An 11,632-nucleotide genomic window follows, 5' to 3' on the forward strand; every position below is an offset into this window, starting at 1 on the left:
ACTTGGAGTACTGTGCGCAGTTTGGTCGCCTCATTACAAGAAAGATGTGGAAGCTATTGAAACGGTGCAGAGGACATTTACAAGGATGTTGCCTGGATTGGGTGGCATGCCTTATGAGGATAGTTTGAGGGAACTCGGTCTTTTCTCCCTGGAGAGACGAAGGATGAGAGGTGACATGATAGAGGTCTATAAGATGTTGAGAGGTATAGAGCGGGTGGATTCTCAGAGGCTATTTCCCAGGGCTGAAATGGTCGCTATGAGAGGACACAGGTTTAAGGTGCTGGGGAGTAGGTACAGAGGAGATGTCGGGGTAAATTTTTCACTCACAGGGTGTGGGTGAGTGGAATCGGCTGCCGTCGGTGGTGGTGGAGGCAAATTCGTTAGGGTCTTTTAAGAGACTTCTGGATGTGTACATGGGATTTAATAAGATTGAGGGTTATAGGTAGGCTTAGTAGGTAGGGATATGATCAGTGCAACTTGTAGGCCAAAGGGCCTGTTTGTGCTGTAGTTTATCTATATTCTATGAACATTTAGGAGTCCAGGTTCCATTCTGGTAAATTGATGCTGAACTCTATCCAAGGCCAATATGTCATTCCTAAAATGCAGCTTTCAAACTTAATATGGAATTCAATGTTACCATCGCTTTCACTGTGAGATTACAACTTAAGCCAGCCTCATTGCACAATGCTAGATCCAAAACCGTTTTATCCCTAATTGGCTTCACAATGTACTGTTTCAAGAAACTATTATGAAACCATTCCACAAGTTTCTCTTCTAGACACAATTGTCAATTCCATATGTCCATTCTATATCAAAATTAAACACATCACAATTATTACATTGCCTTTGTTGCAAACTCCAATTATTTCTTCTTCACCGCTCTAATAGCATAACTTCTATTCGGGACGCTACAAATTTCTCACACTAGATTTTTCTGACTCTTGTGGTTTCCTAATGTCGGCCTATACTGATTCTACTTCCTGCTCTTCTGAATCCAGATCCTTTCTCACTAATGTTTTTGTGTCATCCTTTGAAATCAGGTCTCCTCCTCCTTCTCTTCCTCATTTTCTATTCTGCCTATCTTTTGAAAATGTTTCGTACCCTGAGACCTTCACCATTTATCTCTATGTATGTCACCAGTTCATCGATTTTACAGTGAATGTTTCTCACAACTTCTTTCTCCTTGTCAGACAATTTAGCACCAGAGGGCATCATCTCAGATTCAGGAAGCACACATTTAAGAGATGAATTTTATTTCTTTACTACATTTCTTTGCAAGGACATATTCGCTGATGCACGATTACGGTTAAACTCTCTGTTCCTCCATGTTACACTTCGCAGTATTATCCAAATGGCCACATTGCACTATTACCTTGATATTATCTTTGGCTTTCTAAATCTCCCTTCACCTGATCCCTTCCCCAGCCGCAACCCTTCCAGTTTCAAGCCTGACCCTCACCAGTAGTTATGTGATTTTTATAAAACAGAAAGGCACAGTCATCAGGCTATCAAGAGTCAACGTTCAGAGTTGTGCGTGAGTGGGGGAAATTCAGAGTTTGTTCTCTTGAATGGAAGAGTTGTTATTTTGTTTTGAGCGTTTTTTTTTCTCTCATGTCAATCAGCTGTCATGCCTGTGTAGCAGGAGAAAAATGTGCAGCAATGAGATTGCATAGGCGAGTGAGAGAGAGAAAATGTACATGTGCGGGAGTGAGCGTGAAAAGGATGTTTGTTGAGTGCTGAATGTCAGTGTGAGGGGGATGGGTTTGAGCAGCCTCTGGCGGCAGCAAAAGCCTACTGCACCTGGTATTCCCAGGCGGTCTCCCATCCAAGTACTAACCAGGCCTGAGTCTGCTTAGCTTCCGAGATCAGACGAGATCGGGCGTTTTCAGACTAGTATGGCCGTAGGCATTTGCTGCTATGCTTTCTGCCTGCTTAAAGGAACGTGTCGCTGACATCTCTATTTTTCTCACCTACATACACATGAGCTTTCTTCTGAGGAGAGATTGAATTCCTTGGGCAATTTAGAAGAATGATAGCTGACCTTATGGACGCACATTGCATTCTCAGGGAACCTAACAGTGTCGAGGCACACAACTTCTTTCTCCTTGTGAGACAATTTAGCACCAGAGGGCATCATCTCAGATTCAGGAAGCACACATTTAAGAGATGAAGAGGACAGTGCATCTCCGTCAGAGGACAGTGCATCTTTCGCATACAGAACTGTCCAGTTCAACATTGACAGATTTTTAATCAGTAAGGGAAAAGACAGTTATGGGGATAAAGTAGGAAATAAGTTGAGGATTATCATATCAGATCAGTCATGATCTCATTGAATGGCATAGCAAACGCGATGGGCCAAATGGCCCACTTATTCTTCTTTCCATGTCCACCCTACTCGTGCGTATGCGTGTGTGTGTGTGTGTGTATATGGGGGCAGAGCTCCATTCGAACCCTTTCCCATCACTTGGAACAGAACAACAGAGGTGGGATATTTGGCCCCTTGAGTCTGTCCCAACATCCAATAATCATGTCTCATCTGCTTGCCAGCACCATTTCCCTGTCACTCATCCTCATCATTAGTACCTTTAGTTGAACAAATATCCACCATACCCAGATTTCCAATTCACCATTAATCGCACAGCAATTGTCTTTTGTGGATGCGAGTTCCAGAATTCTTGAGTAGAAATGTTTTCTAATTTCACTTCTGAAAGTCATGGCTCTAAATTGTACACCAAAGTCCCTTATCCTAAATTCCCCAATCAGCAGAAATACTTTCTCTCTATCTTCTCAATCTGTTCCTTTTAACATCCTGGAAACTTCCATAAAATCACCTCTTCACCGTCTAAATTCCAAGCAACAGGCTTTGTATAATCTCTCCTCGGAACGAACAAGTCCAGGTTTCATTCTGGTAAATTGACGCTGCACTCCTAAACTATAGATTTCAAACTTAATACGGAATTCAATGTTACCATCGCTTTCACTGTGAGATTACAACTTAAACCAACCTCAATGCACAATGTTAGATCCAAAATCGTTTTATCTCTAGTTGGCGCCAAACGTATTGTTTCAGGAAACTATCATGAAACCATTCCACAAGTTTCTCTTCTAGACACAATTGTCAATTTCATATGTCCAGTCTATATCAAAATTAAACACACCACCAATTATTACATTGCTTTTGTTGCAAACTCCAATTATTTCTTCTTTACCGCTCTAATAGCGTAACTTCTATTCGGGACTCTACAAATTTCTTGCACTAGATTTTTCTGACTTTCATGATTCCTAATGTCGGCCCATACTGATTCTACTTCCTGCTCTTCTGAACCCAGATCCTTATGTTATTAATGTCTTTGTGTCATTCTTTGAAACCAGGGCTCCTCCTCCTCCTCCTGCTCATTTTCCATGCCGCCTATCTTTTGAAAATGTTGCGTAACCTGAAATACTTATTAACCAACCTTGGTCATCTTGCAAGAATGTCTCTGCAATGGCCTTTACATCTAAACCATTTATCTCTATGTATGCCACCAGTTCATCGATTTTGTAGTGAATGTTTCTCGCATTCCAAAGAGAAGCACTGAGTTTTATTTTTTTTACTACAGTTCTTTGCAAGGACATATTCGCTGATGCACGATTATGGTTAAACTCTCCGTCTCTCCCTGTTGCACTCTGCACTTCTACCCAAATGGCCACATTGCTCTATTGCCTTGATATAATCTTTAGCTTTCTAAGTCTCCCTTCACTTGATCCCTCCACCAGCCACAACCATTTTAGTTTCAAACTCAACCCTCACCAGTAGTTATGTGATTCTTATAAAACGGAACGGCACAGTAATCAGTCTATCAAAAGTCAACATTCAGAGTTGTGCACGAGTAGGGTAAAGTCGGAGTTTGTTCTCTTGAATGAAAGAGTTGTTATTTTGTTTTGATTTTTATTTCTCATGTCAATCATCTGTATTGCCTGTGTAGCAGGAGGAGAATGTGCAGCAATGAGATTGTATGAATGAGTGAGAGAGGAAGTGTTTGTGTGCGAAAAGGATGTTTGTTGAGTGCTGAATGTCAGTGTGAGGGGGGTGGGTTTGAGCAGCCTCTGACGGCAGCAAAAGCCTACTGCACCTGGTATTCCCAGGCGGTCTCCCATCCAAGTACTAACCAGGCCTGAGTCTGCTTAGCTTCCGAGATCAGACGAGATCGGGCGTTTTCAGACTAGTATGGCCGTAGGCATTTACTGCTCTGCTTTCTGCTCACTTAAAGGCACGTGTCACTGACATCTCTATTTTTGTCACCTACATACACATGAACTTTCTTATGAGGAATGATTGAGTTGCTTGGGCAATTTAGAAGAATGATAGCTGACCTTATGGACGCATATTGCATTCTCAGGGAACCTGACAGGGTAGAGGCACACAGCTTCTTTCTTCCTGTGAGACAGTTTAGCGTTTTTGTCTCTTGCCTGTCGATGAATTTTCTTATGAGGAGAAGATTATGTCACTTGGGCCTGTCCTCATTGCAATTCAGAAGAATGACATCTGACCTTATTGACACATATTGCATCCTTGGGGAACTTGACAGGGTCGAGGCGCACAGTTCTTTCCCCTTGTGGGAGAGTCTAGCACCAAAGGGCATCATCTTTGAGAGTCAGGGGGCACACATTTAAGAGATCAAGGCAGTGCATCTGTGGAATTTTTTAGCGCACTGGGCTGTCCAGTTCAAGCCTGACAGACAGTTTTTAATCGGTAAGGGAACAGACAGTTATGGGAATAAAGTAGGAAGTGGAGTTGAGGATTATCATATCAGATCAGTCATGATCTCATTGAATGGCAGAGCAAACTCGATGGGCCAAATGGCCCACTTATTCTCATACGTCTTATGGTCCTTTTTAATATAATTCTATTGCATTGAAGGACTAATTTTTTTTCCTTCTTCATCCATGCCCACCCTACTCGTGTGTGTGTGTGTATGGAAGTATGTAGAAGTGTTTTCTAATTACTTTGGCACTAATAAATAAATTGCACTCCCTTCAAGGAGCTTAGAACTCCTCCCAGTATTGACTGTGTGGTCTGACTAGGACATTGATCGTGTGGTCTAACCAGGACTTTTAACGAGGTGTTCGATGAGGTCCCCCATGCAAGACTTCTTGAGAAAGTGAGAGGGCATGGGATACACGGGGCTATTGCCTTGTGGATCCAGAACTGGCTTGCCTGCAGAAGGCAGAGAGTGGTTGTGGATGGGTCTTTTTCTGCATGGAGGTCGGTCACCAGTGGAGTGCCCCAGGGATCTGTTCTGGGACCCTAGCTGTTTGTAATTTTCATAAATGACCTGGATGAGGAAGTGGAGGGATGGGTTGGTAAGTTTGCCAATGACATGAAGGTTGGTGATGTTGTGGATAGTCTGGAGGGATGTCTAAAGTTGCAGCGTGACACAGATAGGATGCAAGACTGGGCAAAGAAGTGGCAGATGAACTTCAACCTGGATAAATGTGTAGTGGTCCACTTTGGCAGGTCAAATGGGATGAAGGAGTGTAATATCAAGGGTTAGACTCTTAGCATTGTAGAGGATCAGAAGGACCTTGAGGTTCGTGTCCATAGGACTCTTAAATCAGCCTCGCAGGTAGAGGATGTGGTCAAGAAGGTATATGGTGTACTGGCCTTCATCAATTGGGGGATTGAGTTTAGGAGTCAGGAGATAATGCTGCAGCTTTATAAGACCCTGGTCAGACCCCTCTTGGAGTACTGTGCTCAGTTCTGGTTGCCTCATTACAGGAGGGATGTGGAAGCTATTGAAAGGGTGCAGAGGACATTTACAAGGATGTTGCCTGGATTGGGTAGCATGCCTTATGAGGATAGGTTAAAGGAGCTCAGTCTTTTCTCCCTGGAGAGACAAAGAATGAGAGGTGACTTGATAGAGGTTTATAAGATGTTGAGAGGTATACATCGGGTGGATTCTCAGAGGCTATTTCCCAGGGCTAAAATGTTCGCTACAAGAGGACACAGGTTTAAGGTGCTGGGGAGTTGGTACAGAGGAGATGTCAGGGATAAGTTTTTCACTCAGAGGGTGGTGGGTGAGTGGAATCGGCTGCCGTCGGTGGTGGTAGAGGCGAATTTTTTAGGGTCTTTTAAGAAACTTCTGGATGAGTACATGGGATTTAATAGGATTGAGGGTTACAGGTAGGGATATGATCAGTGCAACTTGTGAGCCGAAGGGCCTGTTTGTGCTGCAGTTTTTCTATGTTTCATGTTTGTACAGTGTACCTGAAGTATGATTTTTACTCCTTTTTTTTAGTTCTCCCTATTAAGGCCAGCATTGCATTAGCCTTTCTGATTATTTTTTTGTACATCTTGCTCACATTGTAAGATCACACAATGATTGCAGCATGGAACATGGCCCTTTGCCCTGTCATATCCATACTGGCTCGCTGAAAGAGCACCTCAGTTAATTCCACTCTGCCTTACCTTTCCCTGTAACTCTGCATTTTCTTTCTCTTTAATTGCTTATCTAATTCCCTTTAAGGACAAGTGAGAAATGGAAAGAAATCAAACCATAATGTCACAGCCAACAGGTAAGTGATTGGCAAGTAGTATTTGTTTTCTGTTTTCTCTTTTTTGCTTTTGGCATTGTATTTGTTGTTGTAAGTTAACTTGAGGGTTAAGTCATGGCAGGAGATCCCAGACCCATATAGTGTCTCTCTTGTGTGATGTGGGAATTCAGGGACCCTTCTGGTGTCCCTGGCTCCGTCACGTGCAAGACATGTATCCAACTGCAGTTCCTGTTAGAACGCTTGACAGCCCTGGAGCTGCAGATGGATTCACATTGGAGCAACCAAGATGCTGAAGAAGTCGTGGATAGCACGTTCAGTGAGTTAGTCACACCGTAGATAAAAATTACTGCGGGAGATCGGGAATGGGTGACCACCATACAGAGGAAAAGTAGGAAGGCAGTGTCTTCCTCCAAAACAAATACTGTTTCGGATACTGTTGGAGGAGATGGCTCACCAGGGAAAGATGGCACTGTGGCTCTCTCTGCTGCACAGGAAGATACGAAAATAAATGGCAGAGCTACAGTGAGAGTGAACTCAATTGTAAGAGGAATTGACAGACATTTCTGCGGACACAAATGAGACTCCAGGATGGCACGTTGCCTCCCTGGTGCAAGGGTCAAGGATGTCTTGGAGCAACTGCAGGCCATTCTGGAGGGGGAGGGTGAATAGCCAGTAGTCGTGTTACATATAGGTACCGATGATATAGATAAAAAATGGGACGAGGTCCTACAAGCTGAATTTAGAAAGTTAGGAGTTAAACTAAGAAGTTTAGTTTTTTCTTTACTCTTTTTGATTAGACCCACAATTTCCCTGGTTATCCACAGCTCTCAAATCCTACCTTTCTTGTCCTTTTTTACAGACACATGCCTGTCCTGCACTCCTATCAACTGCTCCTTAAAAGATTCCCACACGCCAGATGTGGATTTATCCTCAAACAGCCTCTCCCAATCAACAGCCACCAAATCCTGCCTAATCTGGCTGTAATTAGCCTTCCCCCAATTCAGCACCTCACCCATAGGACAACACTCATCCTTTTCCATGACGAAGAGGATTTTCCCAGAGGATTGGAGGATAGCAAATGTGGTCCCGTTGTTTAAGTAGGGTAGCAAGGATAACCTGGGTAATTATAGGCCAGTGAGCTTGATGTCCGTGGTTGAGAAATTGTTGGAGAAGATTCTTAGAGACAGGATCTATATACATTTAGAACTGAATAGTCTCATTAGCGATAGACAACATGGTTTTGTACAGGGAGGTCATGCTTCACAAATTTGGTTGAGTTTTTTGAGGAGGTGACTAGTGCTGTTCTGCAGGGCTCTGTACTGGGACCTCTGCTGTTTGTGATATATATAAATGGTTTGGAAGACACTATAGCTAGTCTGATTAGTGAGTTTGTAGATGACTCAAAGATTGTTGGAGTTGCAGATAATGATGAACATTGTCAGAGAATACAGCAGGATGTAGATAGGCTGGAAAATTGGGCAGAGAAACGGCAGATGGAATTTAATCCAGATAAACAAAGTGATACATTTTGGTAGATCTAATGCAGGGGGGAGCTATACAATAAATGACAGAACCATCAGGAGTATAGACACCCAGAGGGATCTGGGTGTGCAAGTCCACAGATCCTTAAAGGTGGCAGCACAGGTGGAAAAGGTGGTGAAGAAGGCATATGGCATGCTTGCCTTTATTAGAGTATAAAAGTTGGCATGTGATGTTGCAGTTATATAGAATGTTGGTTAGACCACATCTGGAATACTGCGTCCAGTTCTGGTCACCACACTACTGAAAGGACGGGGAGGTTTTGGAGAGAGTGCAGAAAAGGTTTACCAGGATGTTGCCTGGTATGGAGAGTATTAGCTATGAGGTGAGACTGAGTAAACTAAGGTTCTTCCCCTTACAAAGACGGAGGTTGAAGGGTGGTCTAATAGAAGTTTATAAAATTATGAAGGGCATAGATAGAGTGAAGCTTTTTCCCAAGTCAGAAATGACAAAAATAAGGGGTTACAAGTTCAAGGTAAGGGGAGGCAAGGTTATGCAGGGGGCGTATTTTACACAGAAGGTGATGGGGCCTGGAATGCACTACCAAGTAAGGTGGTTGAGGCAGACACGCTAGGATCATTTAAGACTTATCTAGATAGCCACATGAACAGACTGGGAATAGAGGGATACAAACGGATGGTCTAGTTAGGAACACATGATCAGTGCAGTCTTGGAGGGCCGAAGGGCCTGTTCCTGTGCTGTTGTGTTCTTTGCAAGACCTCAAAGGTAGTAATCTCAGGAGTGCTGGTCAGAGTTGTAATGTCAGGATAGCTAAGATGAATACAAGGCTTGAAAGATGGTGCAAGAGGGAGGGATTCAAATTCCTGGGATATTGGAACCAATGCTGGCAGAGGTGGGACCAATACAAATCGGATGGTCTGCACCTGGGCAGGACTGGAACCAATGTCCTAGGGGTAGTGTTTGCTAACGTTGTTTTGTGTGTGTGTGTGTGTGTGTGTGTGTAAACTAATGTGGTAGAGGGATGGGAACTCTTGCAGGTAGTCAGAGGGGAGTAAAGTGGGGACAGAAATAAAAGGCAGGAAGGGGAAAAGTGTGTCTATACTTCTGATGGAAAAAAAATAAAGGATTGGTTAACTAACAGGAAGCAAAGAGTGGGGGTAAATGGGTGTTTTACTGGTTGGTGATCAGTGACTAGTGGTGTGCCTCAGGGATCAGTGTTGGGACTGCAATTGTTTACAATTTACATAGATGATTTGGAGTTGGGGACCAAGTGTAGTGTGTCAAAATTCACAGATGACACGGAGATGAGTCGCAGGGCAAATTCTGCAGAGGACGCTGAAAGTCTGCAAAGGGAAAGAGATAGACTCTCGCCCATTCACTTAGACTAACAGACGGAGTACAATGTTGGTAAACGTGAGACACATGGTAAAAAATTGCAGCAGGCTGCTGTGCAGAGGGACCTGGGTGTCCTTGGGCAAGAATCACAAGGAGCTGATTTGCAGGTGCAGCAGGTATTTAAGAAGGCAAATGAAATTTTGTCCTTCATTGCTGGAGAGAATGGAGTTTTAAAACAGCGAGGTTATGTTGCAGATGTATAAGGTACTGGTGAAACCACACTGGAGTACTGTGTACAATTTTGGTCTACGTACTTGAGAAAAGATATACTGGCACTGGAGTGGGTGCACAGAAGATCCACTAGGTTGATTCCAGAGTTGAGAGGGTTGGCTTATGAGGAGAGACTGAGTAGACTGAGGTTATACTCATTGGAATTCAGAAGAATGAGGGGAAATCTTACAGAAATGTATAAGATTATGAAGGGAATAGATAAGATAGAAGCAGGGAAGTTTTTCCACTGGCAGGTGAAACTAGAACTAGGGAGCATAGCCTCAAAATAAGGGGGAGTAGATTTAGGACGGAGCAGGGTAAATCCTGGGGGAGGGGGGACTTGATGGGCTGAATGGCCTCTTTCTGCACAGTAGGGATTCTATGATTCTAATCCACTGTACCCCAGGCCTGGTCAGCTCAGTGCCACCCTAGGCTGGCATCACCGTAGCAACCCTGTGAGCATGCCAGTCTGCTTCCCCTGAAGCAGTTGAGGCTACTTCATTGAATGATTTTAAGGCAAGGATAGATAAAGTTTTGAACAGTAAAGGAATTAAGGATTATAGTGAATGGGTGAGTAAGTGGAGCTGAGTCCAGGAAAAGATCAGCTATGATCTTACTGAATGTCGGAGCACGCTCAAGGGGCCAGATGGCCTACTCCTGCTCCTAGTTCTTATGTTCTCACTGCCCTCATCTTTGAACCTCCACTGTTTCTAACTTTTCACTATTTTGAAATTATCCTGTTCTATCCTTTTTAGATCTAAAGTGGATGACTTCACACTTGCCTGCATTGAAATTCATTTGCCACATTTTCCCATGCACTTAATCTATCAACTTCACTTTGTAACGCTATACTTTCATTTACACTGCTTACAATGCCATGTATGTCTGAATGAAAGCAGCTCCAACTTCTTGATACTATCACGAACAAAGCAGCCCACTTCATTGGCACGCCATCCACCACCTTCAACATTCACACAGTGGCAGCTGTGTGTACAATCCACAAAATGCGCTGCAGTAATTCACCAAGGCTCTTTCGACAGCACTTACCAAACCCATGACGTTTATCACCAAGAAGGACAGAGGCAGCAGATGTATGGTAACACCACCACTTGGAGGTTCCCCTGCAATTCACTCACCATCCTGACTTGGTGGGGAAAGAACATCCTTGCATCCATTCTGTCCAACACTGTCCGAAACAGTATATGTTTCAATGAGATCCCTTCTTGTTCTTCTAAATTTCAGTGAATACAGGATCAGTCGACCCAGTCTCTCCTCATCTGCTCATCCCAGGAATCAGTCTGGTGAACACAGGAACATTAACATACAATTAAGTAAACATTTAGGCTGATCACCAAAATTGTGGTCAAAGAGAGAGATTTTAAGGAGTTTCTTGAAGTGGAGGGAACATTCTCCCTCAAAAAGCTGGGGAAAAGAAGGGTCAACTGAGATAGATTGTTGAAAGACAAAAATATGGAGGGGATACAGATGAAATTAAGATACGGATCAGTTATCCAGCTGAATGATGGGACAGACTGAATATCCTGTTCCTGTGTTACAATGGAAGACGCCACTGCAGTGTGTATGGTTTTGAAACGCTGGCTTTCTGTAGTTTTGTTTGAAATTGGTAAATAGTCTTGAAATGAACATGCATGATATACAAAAAAGTGCTCTCCAATTTTCAATTCAACTTGATGAATGTTGGTTCTGAAATGGAGGGAGGGGGAGACCTGAGAATTCTTTTTACATGTGAGTTATGATCTGGAGTGCAATGCCTGAAAGGGTAGTTGGAAGCAGATTCAACAGTGTTCAAAATGAAAATGGATAAATAGTGGAGAAAAAGCAGGGGGGTTGGGTTAATTGGATAACTCTTTAAAGGGCTGGCACAGATATGCAATGTCTCCTGATGTGTGCTTCTGTGATTCTTTAACTGACTCAAATATCAAGCATCTGTTAAAAACATGAAAAATCCTGCATTATGAAGGTATTACTTATC

General features: G+C 43.2%; 2 non-coding genes across 2 annotated transcripts; both read right to left on the minus strand.

Moving 5' to 3' along the window:
- Positions 1-1,788: 1,788 nt before the first annotated feature.
- Positions 1,789-1,907, minus strand: LOC145357637 (5S ribosomal RNA). Its single transcript, XR_013889330.1, has one exon. It is a non-coding gene; the product is annotated as a 5S ribosomal RNA (ribosomal RNA).
- A 2,193-nt stretch (positions 1,908-4,100) lies between these two features.
- LOC145357638 (5S ribosomal RNA) lies at positions 4,101-4,219 on the minus strand. The gene has a single exon (XR_013889331.1). It is a non-coding gene; the product is annotated as a 5S ribosomal RNA (ribosomal RNA).
- Between the last annotated feature and the right edge of the window lie 7,413 nt (positions 4,220-11,632).

This window comes from Carcharhinus amblyrhynchos, chromosome 23 (assembly GCF_965287045.1).
Source record: "Carcharhinus amblyrhynchos chromosome 23, sCarAmb.v2.hapA, whole genome shotgun sequence".
Classification (NCBI taxonomy): Eukaryota; Metazoa; Chordata; class Chondrichthyes; order Carcharhiniformes; family Carcharhinidae; genus Carcharhinus; species Carcharhinus amblyrhynchos.